The sequence below is a fragment of the Moschus berezovskii genome, chromosome 18, assembly GCF_049115385.1.
Source record: "Moschus berezovskii isolate FMDL1 chromosome 18, NW_MosBer_1.0, whole genome shotgun sequence".
NCBI classification, from domain to species: Eukaryota; Metazoa; Chordata; class Mammalia; order Artiodactyla; family Moschidae; genus Moschus; species Moschus berezovskii.
Genome location: NC_142477.1, coordinates 45,467,227 through 45,480,917, shown reverse-complemented (window position 1 = coordinate 45,480,917; position 13,691 = coordinate 45,467,227). Strand labels below are relative to the sequence as shown.

General features: G+C 46.5%; 2 pseudogenes; both read right to left on the bottom strand.

Annotated features, from left to right (window-relative positions):
* Positions 1-771: 771 nt before the first annotated feature.
* LOC148774977 (uncharacterized) lies at positions 772-1,374 on the bottom strand (annotated as a pseudogene).
* Positions 1,375-6,443: 5,069 nt separating this feature from the next.
* LOC129553054 (alpha/beta hydrolase domain-containing protein 17C pseudogene) lies at positions 6,444-7,354 on the bottom strand (annotated as a pseudogene).
* Positions 7,355-13,691: the final 6,337 nt, after the last annotated feature.

The window sequence follows — 13,691 nt, the reverse complement described above, 5'->3', positions numbered from 1 at the left end:
CCCACTCAAATAAATTCCACAGGCAGAGATTAAGAAGTTACATTTTAATCATTGGGCACAATTGGAATTAATATAAGAAGCATGACCTAAGTACAGCTACAAGGAAGTTTCTTAAGAAAGCATGGATTCCCAGAAATTGTTGTTGTTCAGTTATTTAGTTAGGTCAGACTCTTTGGGACCCCATGGACTGCAGCTTACCAGGCTTCCCTGCCCATCACCATCTCCCCAGAGCTTGCTCAAACTCATGTCCATGGAGTTGGTGATGCCATCCAACCATCTCATCCTGTTACCCCCTTTTCCTTCCGCCTTCAATCTTTCCCAGCATCAGGGTCTTTTCTAATGAGTCGGCCCTTTGCATCAGGTGTCCAAAGTATTGGAGTTTCACTTAAGCATCAGTCCTTCCAATGAATATTCAGGGTTGATTCCTTTTAGGACTGACTGATTTGGTCTCCTTGCAGTCCAAGGGATTCTCAAGAGTCTTCTCCAACACCACAATTCAAAAGCAGAACAGAGATTTCTAACCGAAAAGCCTGTCAGTAATTCAGGAAAGGAACGATAAAGAAGGAATGCTCTGCCCAAAGAGATCTCCAGGCTCATCCCAGAGCAAGGCAGGGGGCCCAGAGGAGAAGTCCAGCCAAGTAGAATGAGACTTCCGCTGGGGTGACTCAGGTTCCAGTCCAGGGCAGGGCAAGGCAAGGGTTGAAGGGGTGCTGTGGGCCAGGCAGGAGGCTGCTATTCCTTCCCTTGCCGGGTATAACCGGGTTTCAGGTCTCAGTTTTCCGCAGCCTCGGGGTGTGTGGAGTGGGGTGGGGGCGACCTGGGGTTCTGGAGGCGATCTGGCCGCGGGTCTGGCGGCCTCCGCAGCTGCTGGCATCTGCTGGCTGTTCAGAGCCTCCTGGGCCCGGCGCTGTGTGGCTTGGGCCTCTTCTTGACGGGACCGTCGCTCCATCCCGGACTGACAACCGGCTCCTGCACTTGCGGCTCTCGCCAGCGTTTCTGGCCGCTCTGGACGTGCGGACCATCCACGTGTCCGGGGCAAGCGTGGCGCGGCAGCCCACAGGCGCAGTAGTGCGGGTCGCCGCAGAACTCGGGGCTTAGGCAGGAGGGGCGGCTCAGCGCGGGGAAGTTATCCAGAGCCCAGGCCCAGGCCTGTTCTCGGTTCAGGCCCGGAGGCAAGTGGGGCTCGGGAGGTGCCCTCCTCCAAGACTGCGCTTCCAAGCAGCAGTGTGCGTGCACTTCCATGGCTTCAGCCTCCTCGCCAGGCCGAGAGCGCAGGGGCGAATGATTGAGCTGGGTGCGGAGTGTGCCTTTTATAGTGCCTGCCTGACCAGGTTTTGGGAAACCCTGGTGTTGATAGGTGGGATCCACACTCATTTGCCTTGCAAATTACCTCGGGGTCCCTGGGGACTGAGGCGATAACTCCATCTTTCTGGAGGGGCATGGAGGTTCTGAGTGGGTTTTGCTGATTGGGTTAAAGGTGGGGGAGGGGAGGAGAGGAGGGTCCCTGGCAGTTTCCATTCACTGGAAGAAGCCTCTTTGCTTGGGAGGCACAACTGGTCAAATCACACTTCAGGTTCTCTTTGAGCAGATGAGAGGGTGGCCTGGTGTTAGAGAGAAGGCTCAGCCAGGTTCCCTCTTTGCAAAACCCACAGCTGGTTCATGCTGGAGCTGGGCTGAGATTCCAGGTCCTCTTGCTTTCACATCAGGAAGGGAAAAGAGGAATGGAGTGATCATGTAGTGGTGGGAGAAAGGAGAGTCCCATGCCTACTTAGATTTCTGATATTTCTTTTTTTTTTTAAGAAAAAATATTTATTTATGGTTGCACTGAGTCTTCCTTACAGGAGGATGAAGTTGCAGAGAGACAGAACTTGGCTCTGAACACTTTCACTCTTTTTCAGGTCTTCTTTGTAGCTCTGTGGGCTCCAGAGTGAAAGGGCTGTGTAGTTTCGGAGCACGAAGTCTCTCTAGTTGCCCTGCCACTTGTGGGATGTTAGTTCCTCCACCAGAAATCAAACCCACATCTGCTGCATTGGTAGGTGGGTTCTTAATCAACCTGGTTTGCCCTGATTTTCATACTTCCCAGAGCACAATGAATTGAGTGAACACCGTGTTTTTAATCGTGTCTGTTTGTATGGCCCCATCCTGTTTATTTGTAATTATTGCCATTCTGCCATAAGTAATTCTCGTTTGTCTGCTCCCCTTTAGGCGTGATTTTTTTCTATTAATAACTATTGTAATTTTAGTGTGCATTTTAATATTTTTCAGTGTTGCATTATATAATATTTTTCTGCATGCCTCTATATTCATGTAAAAGGAAATGTGTTCTATCCTGATTTTATTCATTACATTTCACTCGTTTGCCTATATACAAAATCTCTGTATGAAAATTTCATCTGCTGCTTCCTTCTCTTCCTGTTCCCCTCTAATAAGCTTCTGTCATACTTCACCGCTGCACTGTACCCCAGGGACACTCAGATTGCTAAGTCATTACCATACTGAATTATTGCCATTAACATATAGAATCATCTCTATTGGTCAGTGAGACAATTTCTCTAGGATAGGTACCCAGGAGCAGAACTGGCATGTCATGGAAAATGCATCAGCCAAATTTAAGGGAGTACTACTGGATGATTTTTTGGGATCAGTGCAGCATTTATGATCAGGAAGCAGTGCATGAGGATTATGGATTACTCTATGCATATGTTCCCCACATATTAATACTTGGAATGACCTAGTATTCTACCACGTGCCATCAGTTGCATGGTGCCAAAGGGAGCAGCTAGTGAGTCTTCTGATTCCATGTTTTTCTTTTTGGATCTCTGACAGTGTCCCTCTTGGGGGGCCAGTTTGCAGTGTGGTTCTCAGTCTTTCCCAAGGGATGTTCAGTCTGATGTCTTCCTTTTCCATCAAATTCCGGTTATCTCCTTCCTCTAATAACTCTCCTGTGTAAGTGATTTCAGTGTTGTGTTTGTTTCTTAGAAGGTATAAAATAAATAAGGCAGTGAAAAGACACTCATCTTCATCCTTACTGACTTATTACAATCCTATTTATTTAACCAACCTTTTAAAAATGAACCTAGATGTCCTGAGTGAAATGTATAAATATTTTTAAAGTTTACTTTCTGCATCCAGGGTGTTTTCAGGATGTTTGTTTGCTAGTGATCATGATTTTTCAATGAGAAAAAAGTAAAAAGAAAACTTCTCCACAATATTTCATTTGGAACTTTTACAGTTTCCCTTTGTACATGTATTTCCATCAAGAAATAAATAAAATAGTTAAATAAGGATGCTTTATTTCTTTTATATGTAGTACTTTATTTTTTTTTATTTTTAAAAATTATTTATTTGGCTGCACCAGGTCTTAGTTTCAGAACAGAGGATCTTTAGTTGCAGCATGCGACAGTCCAGTCCGTAGCTCTCAGACCAGCTGACACAGAGCACCGTACTGGTAGTGCTGGAGCGGAGACTGAAGCACAGGTCCTGCCCAGGGAAATGGTAATGGGGCTTGTGGGGGTGGCTAAGTTCACGTCAGTCGTGTCTGACTCTTTGTGACCCTATGGGCTATAGCTCACCAGTTCCTCTGTCCATGGGATTCTCCAGGTAAGAATGCTATGCTGTGGGTTGCTGTGCCCTTCTCCAGGGGATCTTCCCGACCTAGGGATAGAACCCATGTCTCTTACATCTCCTGCATTGGCAGCCAGGTTCTTTACCACTAGTGCCACCTGGGAAGCTAGTGGGTGGAGGGGACACTTAAAGGATGATCTAGGATGAGGGAGCCAGGAGGTGTCACCTTTTGATCCTATCCCAGGGTGAGTCCACTCTCTTGGGACCTCCAGGACTTTGAGTGAGATTTGTTTTCTGGTCTCTGAGTTTGTGCATTGCAACTGTTGGTGACACAGACCCAGAACGCAGTGCATCCAGCGGCAGTGCATAGAAACTGCCTACAACTGACTCCTGAGAGTCATAAGGATCCATAAAAGGAGACCCCAGAAGAGGTGGACGCTGTGGAGGAGATCTGTTGATAAGGGATCTCACCATCAGCCGGAGTTACCCAACTCTGCGAACTGAGTGTGGACACTCTAGTGTCCTGGACACTTCCAAGCATTACAGCTCAGCTCCTGCCCCAGGGACCACCATCTCCATTTCCAATGATGCTGGAAGCAGAGCCTAAGCATCTTAGGAGACCTGAGATTTCTGCTGAAACTATTTCTCTGGTTTTGCTCACATGGGGTGAGAAGGCTCAACAGAATAGGGTGTAGAATGAATGAAAATAGCAGATAAAGAAACCAGAAGACTGCTAAACTTTGGAATTCTATGGACAAGGACAAGTTGGCACAAAGGAAAGGAAATTCAAGGAAAAAAATTAAAAATCTAAGATCAGAGTATAGGTAGGTTTGAGATTATGAATGAGAAATGTGCTGTCTTGTTGGGCTCTTTGTGGTTGCAAGGACTGTACCCCACCAAGCTCCTCAAATTTAGTTTACAAGCATAAAAGCAAGTCATCTACATAAGATTTTTGTAAAAGCATCAGAGTGAGATAATAACTATAAATGACAAAAGACAAAAAATCTTAGCTAAAGAATGGGTTATGATACAGTTGTCAAGGAAATTTGGCTATTTCTGTGACATACAACATTTTGAGATAATAACTGGAAAAGACTGAGAACATACCACAACATTGCAAATTTTAGGAAAGATCATATAATTTCTAGAACGTTTATAACCTAAGAAAGTTTATAATTATTTGACAATATTTTCCATGTAATTTAGTACACCAAATAAGCTTAATTAGTTTAAAAATCTCTCTTTGAGATGTTCAGGGATGCATTGAAGCATTCCAAAGTTAGCCAGAGGTCAAAAGAACTTCATTCAGAATCTGATTTGAAAAAGTTTGTCAAAGATATCACAAGGATTTTTAACATTTGGCTAAGTAGGATCATAGTCACTGTGAAACACCACTTAGTCATTTAACCAAAGTGACAATAAAAGATTTCAAAGGCAAATACAGAAAATTACAACAGGTTGCATAAGAGTTAGCAAACAGAGTTTATAAGCTATTTATCAAAAAAGATCAGTATTTCAAGAAAACTTTGTCCTCTTAATAAGGGAAAAGATAAGTTCTAGTTTTGTACAACTTCACTATTAAAATTCATTCACCTGATTGAATTCCATCTATTTTTATTCAGTGCTCACCATGCATAAAACTCTTTTTTTAAGAATTCCTTTTAAAATTTCTTTCTGATCCATGCATCCTTTATTCCATGACCAACTACTGTGTCATATCCAAGCAACAGTATACAAACTGGCAATCAATCTTAATCCAACTAGACAGCAATCTAAGGCTTACAGTACATTTAAGGTTTTCAAATTTGGGGAAAGAAAATCATTTTAATAAAGCCAAAGACCCCCTCAAACCCAAACCCAACCACTACAAGTAGTGTAGTAGTTTTAGTATTTTTACAATTCTGATGCTTATTGGCACAAATCCTGTGTCAAACCCAAGTGACTCCTAAACTAAAAATTTAGTGAAATTTTAATTACATAATTTTTCAAAGCATAAACTTGTAATTTTTGTCTTAGAAATGTTCTAACATTTTTAATAGCAAAATATAGGAGTAAAACATATTAAGAAAATGTATTCAATCATTTACATTATAAATAAATTTGCAGTTTTGTTGTTGAAACCTGACAAAAGAAAATTACCCATTAACAATCTATGCACTATGTAATTGCAAATATGTACAGCACTTTAAAGAAGCCTACAAGGAGGACTTTACAGAAGGACAGTGGGCTAGATTCTTTGTTAGACTAATCAAATGATCAAAATGTTAAAACTCTGTGCACTAGTAATAAATTTACGCTCTAAAAATCCTGTTTACTTTTATATATGAAGGCTCCAGTTATATTTATATTGTTCCAGTTGATGAAGCTGTTCACAATTGTCCCAATAAATTACCCTTTAATTGATTTGTGTGGGGGAAAGATCAGCATGTTAACAAAAATTAACAAAGGAATTTTCATCATGTAAATGGTTTCCAGTTACACTACCCCATCTTCACAATGGATTAGAGCCATGAATCCAGTGGTTGAAAGGGTCAAATACTGAGAACACTGGCGGAGAGAGGTTGAGTCCTACATAAATGATTTCCACCTGATGGGCAAGCTGGAGAAAGGGGTGTGAGCATCCTTTTTACAGCACAAGAAGACGATCCCCCCACTCAGCTCTCCTTTCCAATCCACAAGGCAACAAAGCTGGAAATCACAACTGTTCGGTTTAACATGATGTGTGAGTTAGAAGAACCTCTATATACAAAAGACCAAGATGTCCTCAGCTCTTTGATTAGGACGCCTGAAACGCTGGGCATTTCCTCGTGGTTATCAGGCCCATGACAGCCATCCAGTTGAAGCACGTTCACAGTTGATGAAGTAAAATCAAGTCATATTCAGGAATTAGGAAGTTCGTGAGATATGAACTGTCGTAGTCTTTCTAGGTATTGTATATATAAAACTATGTCATTATCCCCGGTCCCTTTGACCTAGAAGGGCTCCACGGCCCTGGGAAAGCGCTCCTGCGTTCATGGCCACGACCTCGTCCTGTGTACCGCGAAAGTATGGGAGAGGTGACTTTAAATATCTGTCAATGCTAGGGAAAGCATCAAAGCAGTATGTTTTCCTGGTATCGTGAAAAGCCACAAGCAATCCACACATCAGCGACGAATGGAGAATTACAACTGCACACTCATACCTCGAGGCCAGGTCTACCAAGGGGTAGGTGCTTCCCAAAGCTATGACCATACAGGATGTTCTCAGGATTTAACGCTGTACTGGGTGCGCAGTTGCCGCCTGGCGGCGTCGGTATCAGCTTAGAGGGCTTGCGGGAGCTGACGCCGTAGTCTTGGTAGATGTTGCAGCCGATGCGCGAGCGGAGGCCGATGTATCAAGAGAAACTGCGCATCTGGCCCAGGCCCACGGCGTTGCGGTGGGAGAGAACAGCGTGCGGCGGCTGAAGGGCGTCCGGCACAGGAACGTGCAGCCGAGCCGCTTGTCCCAGGCGGTGCGCGAGAAAACCTCGACGGCGATCAGCTCGCACCCGGAGCACCTCCAAGTGTGCGCGCTCCCTCTGGCGCAGGTTGCAGGCGCCCGGCCCCGCGCCCTCCTCTGGCGCCTGCTGCGCGGCTGGGCCAGGGCGGTGGCGGCGACCGAGGCCAGGGAAGGTCGCCAGCACCGTGGTAGATGGGCTCAGGAGGCGGCAAGGCCAGCTTGACGGCGATGAGGCTCCGGCAGGCCCAGCAGCAGAAGAGCCAGCTCCGCTTTCCAGCGAGAAGCCCTGCATCCTGGGGTCTGGTTCGGGCATCGAGGCGGTCTCGAACCCGCGGCCGCCGGCGCGGCAGGCAGGCAGGCTGACTGGCTCCGCAGTGAGGGCAACCAGGGCAGCTGCGGCCAGCCCGCTTGGCGGCTGGACATGGAGGACCTGGGAGGCGCGGCTGGCCTGGGCCGGCTTGGCGCTTCCAGCCCGGCGGGTCAGCGGTCGTCCAGGGGGCGGGCAAGGAGCGGACCGCCAGGGTCCCTGCGCCGCGGACAAAGCCCGCGGCAACCCAGCAGGCTCGGAACGCGCGATCCCTGCCTCCCTTCACGAGGACTAACCCTCAGACACTTCTGATAGGTTCTCAGTCGCTGGAGAAGGCCTTGTGGCTGGGAGGAACAAGGGTCCCTTTTCTTCGCAGCTGAGCCGGCTGTCTCTCACTAGCAAACGGTTTGTTCAGACCACAGATACACAGTCTTTACAACTTAAGTCAAAAATTAAAAAGGCAATTAAGCTTTTTCACTCCAACCCCCTCCCCATCCCAGCGTAGGGAATGTCAGTACTCACCTGGGAGGCCAAGTCCAAAGATAAATGGCTTGAGGGAAACTTTGGATGTCATTTAAACTTTAAATGTAAAGCAATGATGCCGGGATATCAGGAGAATTTACCCAAAAGATAAATACTGAAAAGGAATACCGAAAAGCCAGTTGGGCTCAAAGGGCCGGGCATGTGTCCAAGCACCTGTTCAGGGTAGAGTCCAGATTTCCTCTGTTGGGTGTCTCTTATATCCTGCCAACTATGCCAAGCAAATACTGACAGGAATTCAATGAACAATCAAGAAGCAAAAGAGAATTTGATTCAAGTCAAACTGTGAATTGCAACCCAGGAGATAGACCCTTAGAAGCTATAAAAACAGTTCCTCCTGTTAGCAGCCCAAGGTAGAGTCATATACATTTTTGAGACAAAGGAGCCTACAAAATGACATTTTACATAAAGTTTCCCAAAGATACATCGTCCAAGTAAACACAAAGCAAGCAGTATGTCACTATGACCCCCTATGGAGTTGGGAAAGAATGGTCATCTTTAAGAAGTTGCATTGCTAGGGTCACAAAAAGAGTGGAACAGGCATTCCCCTCTTTCAGGAGGTCTGGCTGGTGTGTATCACAGGATGCACACTGGGAGGGAAAGAGGAGGCTGAAAGGGGGGGCATGAAGGGAAAGAGAGTTTTCTGTTAAATTTTATTGTCCTGCCTTGAAATAGAAATTTTATTTCCTCACTAATGACCCATTTCCCCAAAAGGCACAAGATCGTATTTCCAGTTTTGTAAGAATACACAGAAGAACTGTACAAAAAAGATCTTCACGACCAAGTTAGTCACGATAACGTGATCACTGATCTAGAGCCAGACATCTTGGAATGTGAAGTCAAGTGGGCCTTAGAAAGCATCACTATGAACAAAGCTAGTGGTGGTGATGGAATTCCAGTTAAGCTATTTCAAATCTTGAAAGATGATGCTGTGAAAGTGCTGCACTCAATATGCCAGCAAATTTGGAAAACTCAGCAGTGGCCACAGGACTGGATAAGGTCAGTCTTCTTTCCAATCCCAAAGAAAGGGAATGCCAAAGAATGCTCAAACTACCACACAATTGCACTCATCTCACATGCTGGTAAAGTCATGCTCAAAATTCTCCAAGCCAGGCTTCAGCAATATGTGAACCATGAACTCCCAGATGTTCAAGCAGGTTTTAGAAAAGGCAGAGGCACCAGAGATCAAATTGCCAACATCCGCTGGATCATGGAGAAAGCAAGAGAGTTCCAGAAGAGCATCTATTTCTGCTTCATTGACTATGCCAAAGCCTTTGACTGTGTGGATCACAATAAACTGTGGAACAGTCTGAAAGAGATGGGAATACCAGACCACCTGACCTGCCTCTTGAGAAACCTGTATGCAGGTCAGGAAGCAACAGTCAGAACTGTACATGGAACAACAGACTGGTTCCAAATAGGAAAAGGAGTGCGTCAGGGCTGTATATTGCTTATTTAACTTCTATGCAGAGTACATCATGAGGAACGCTGGGCTGGAAGAAGCACAAGCTGGAATCAAGATTGCTGGGAGAAATATCAATAATCTCAGATATGCAGATGACACTACCCTTATGGCAGAAAGTGAAAAGGAACTCAAAAGCCTCTTGATGAAAGTGAAAGAGGAGAGTGAAAAGGTTGGCTTGAAGCTCAACATTCAGAAAACAAAGATCATGGCATGTGGTCCCATCACTTCATGGGAAATAGATGGGAAAACAGTGGAAACAGTGTCAGACTTTATGTTTTTGGGCTCCAAAATCACTGCAGATGCTGATTGCAGCCATGAAATTAAAAGACGCTTACTCCTCGGAAGGAAAGTTATTACCAACCTTGATAATATATTAAAAAGCAGAGACATTACTTTGCCAACAAAGGTTCATCTAGTCAAGGCTATGGTTTTTCCCGTGGTCATGTATGGATGTGAGAGTTGGACTTTGAAGAAAGCTGATCACCGAAAAATTGATGCTTTTGAACTGTGGTGTTGGAGAAGACTCTTGAGAGTCCCTTGGACTGCAAGGAGATCCAACCAGTCCATTCTAAGGGAGATTGATCCTGGGTGTTCATTGGAAGGACTGATGCTAAAGCTGAAACTGCAATACTTTGGCCACCTCATGCAATGAGTTGACTCACTGGAAAAGACTCTGATGCTGGGAAAGGTTGGGGGCAGGAGGAGACGGGGACGACGGAGAATGAGATGGCTGGATGGCATCACCGACTCTGTGGACATGAGTTTGAGTGAACTCCGGGAGTTGGTGATGAACAGGGAGGCCTGGCGTGCTGTGATTCATGGGGTCACGGAGAGTCGGATACGACTGAGCGACTGAACTGAACTGAACTGAACCAAGTGGAACACATATTTGCATTTATTTCCTCAGGCCACAACACTGCCAGGCCATTTTTCAAAAACACAGAGAATCATGAGGTACTCCCACTTTTGAACAGAGTAGACTGACTTACCAAGAAGCTTTCACAAAGGCCCCTCAACAGAATTGGAGATCTCAATACAAAGGGAGAAGAGCTGAGATCTCCAATCAGTCGAAATCAGTGAGGGCAACGGGCTCCATGGGCACCATTTGCAGTTACTCACCAGCTTCAGATTACTTCCTACCCTATTTTAAACACAAGAACTGTTAAAATTCCAGAGAGTTTTACTGGATAGAAATATTTTATTGAAGAAGAAACAAACTTCTCAAAAGGGAAGATTTCAAATTCAAAACTAGTATGAAACCCAGAGCCTTGATGACTCAGGGCAGCTTATAAAATGAACTTGAGGAAACTGTTTGACCTTTACAATGATTGGTTATTACCCTGGGGGTTTCCAGGGAGCAGGGGATGGGTTGAAGTGATTATCCTACTTCTTTTTTTTTTTAAGGCATTTTATTGATTGATTGATTTATCTGGCTGTGCTGGGTCCTCACTGTGGCACACAGGATCTTAAGTTGCAGTATGCAAACTCTTAGTGGTAGCATGTGGGATCCAGTTCCCTGACCAGGGATCAAACCCAGGCCCCCTGCATTGGGAGCTCAGAGTCTTAGCCACTGGACTACCAGGGAAGTCCCCTCCTACTTCGTTTTAAGAAGATAACAGCAGTTTTAAAAAAAATCATTTTCGAAGGCATTTGTAAGAAATAGCCTGAGTTAAATTACCCGTGTATTTTGAATAAACTCGATTTTGTTTTGCTTACCTGCCTTATTCAAGTTTCTCGATCAGGGGCGTTTTCAAGGCCGGTCCATGTTTTCTTTCTTTTCACCCCACTTTATTCATGCCATTTATCCCCTGCACCTCCGATCTTTCAAGATTTCAAACTCTTTTGAAACTCGGTTCTCAGTTTCTAGGGGACAGCACCCTCGAAAAGCTTCAAAACTGACATCTGCCTTTGGACACAATCTTCCCATCTGCGCCGTGCCCTCCTGCTGGGTGCCGCCTTTCTTTTGGTCTCTGTGGCAGCGTTTTGTCGTTTTGTCGATCGCCCTCGGGCAAGTGCACTGGGCCGGTGTTTCCTCGGTAGTTTCCACCAGAGTCGAGCTTTGTAACAACTGAGTCACAGCACTCACTTCTACAACTGAGCACACAGAGTCCTGTCAGCGAAGGGAGGGGGAGTGTGGGGTTCCAGACCCTAGCCAAGGGAGACGAAGAGATTATAGGAGAAGGCGCCTGGGGAAGAGAATCCAGATTTTTCAATCACTGCTGAGTTCAGTCCTCTGGAACTATTTGGCCCCGGAGAAATCGCAGTAGGAGAACAATTCTAAGAAAACTTGTAGCTAACATTCACCGAGCGTTTAGACGGTGCTGGACGTGGTTCTAACTCGGCGCCCCACACCAGCCCGGGACAGGGCGTCTATACTCTAAATCAAATCCCCTTTTCTTTAGGGAGGTGAGGGGCCTGGCGCCGGGAAAGTCACCGAGAAACTCTGAGACCCTAGCGGTCAGCGGCCGAGAAACATCGGGTTTGGAGGAAGGAACGGTGCCGCCGCCAACAAGACAGCCAGCGGGTAGCAGACTCGCCTTGAGTCAGTTAAATGGCAGCCCGTCTGTCTCCCTGTGAAAATGTTAATAGATCCCAGGTCGGGGCGAATAATAGATCCCGGCGCCGCGACGCTGACCCGGCGGCACGAACCGAGCGGTGCTGGGGCCGAGAAGTGACAGCACAGGGGATCTGGGGCCCACGCGAGGGAGAGAATTTCCCTTTAGCGCCGGGAGGGTGGATGCCAAAGAGAAAGCGCCGGCTCGGCGCTGCAGGCCGAAGTGTGGCTGAGAAACCCCCGGCAGGGCGGCTGGAACCGCCCGCAACCTTGGCTCCCGGACCCTCCACTGGCGGCGCAAGATCCGGGTGCGCCCCAGAGGGTTACCGTTGAGCGCAGACAGACCCAGAGACTCGGTGGAAAACTACACCTACATTATAATAATACAAATGAGAATAAGTCCTCAGGCGCAGATACAAGTAAAAACAAAACAACTCGATCGCACCAATTGCACAGCAAACCACACCGAAAAAGAATTTCTGCAAGCCAACCGTTCAGAGAAGCTAACTCTACGAAGATGAGACAGCAGACACCGTGGATAGGTATAGTCTACTGCGGTGGCCTGAGACCTGGGACCCTTTGCTGCAGTCCTGCAATGCTTGCACCTGGACAAAATGTCTCCTCCAGAGGCACCAAGATACAAAGAAACTATAAGGGACTAAAAGAACCGCGTGCCTGCCCAGTTGGGGCAAGTTCTGGACAAGGAGACACAAGGAAAAGAGACCTAAAATCCCACCTGCCTCAGAGCGGAGAGCAAGAGCAGGGTACTGCGCATGCTCCTTGCTCACGACACCCTCTAAGGGGTTGGTAAACCACCCAATCCACCAACCCCTGGGCACACCCCTATCCTCACCCCATATAAAGAACCAGCTGCCCCACCTCCTTGAGAAAGCAAATTCTCAGCTCCCACTTTCTGCAGCAGGCTCCAGTAAAGACTTGCCTGAATTTCTCATCTAGCCTCTCCTCAATTTTTATTGATTAAAGAGGCCAAGAACCCTGGTTAGTAACACTACCATTAAATGATTACTGTCACTCTTGCTAAATCAGTGTTGGCCACGCTGAAAATCGCTGGGCGGAACATACTACGACTTGTAAGACTTGTGATTTGTACAAGAGTGAAATGGGAAGCAGAGGTTAATGTGGAACTTGCCAAATTGAAACCGGCTCTAAGCAAGTACATTGCTTCTGGCCACTCGCTCTGAGGGTGGGGATGGCCGAGGGACTGAGACCCTGAGAAAGTGCCGGCTGGACTCTAATGGCAAGCTCTGAGAATGCTCGGGTCCGGTGTACTGGCCAGGGCCGCAAAGTCCAAATCTCTGACACAGAGCCTCTTACGGGGCCGGTGCAGAGACCCAGCCGGGTAGGCACAGTTCAGCGGCTCTATGTTCAAAGGCAACTATTCATTTTGGAGCTTTCAAGGCACTAAAAATAGCGGACACTGAGAAATGAGGGCTGCTAACTCTCAGGAAAGATGAGAGTGCAGGAGATAAAATGAGATGAATGAAGCGGGATGAAAGAAAATAAAATATAGATAAGGCTTGAAAATCCCCCTAGGGACAAACGGTTTGGGCTACTTAAACAAAACTACGGGATTCCCAGGTGACTCAGTGGTTAAGAATCCACCTGCCAATGCAGGAGACACAGGTTCAATCCCTGGGTTCAGAAGATCCCTTGGAGTAGGAAATTGCAATCCATCCAGTATTCTTGCCTGGACAATCCCTTAGATGAAGACTGGCGGGCTACAGTCCATGGTATCGCAGAGTCCTGTCGGACTGAGCGACTGT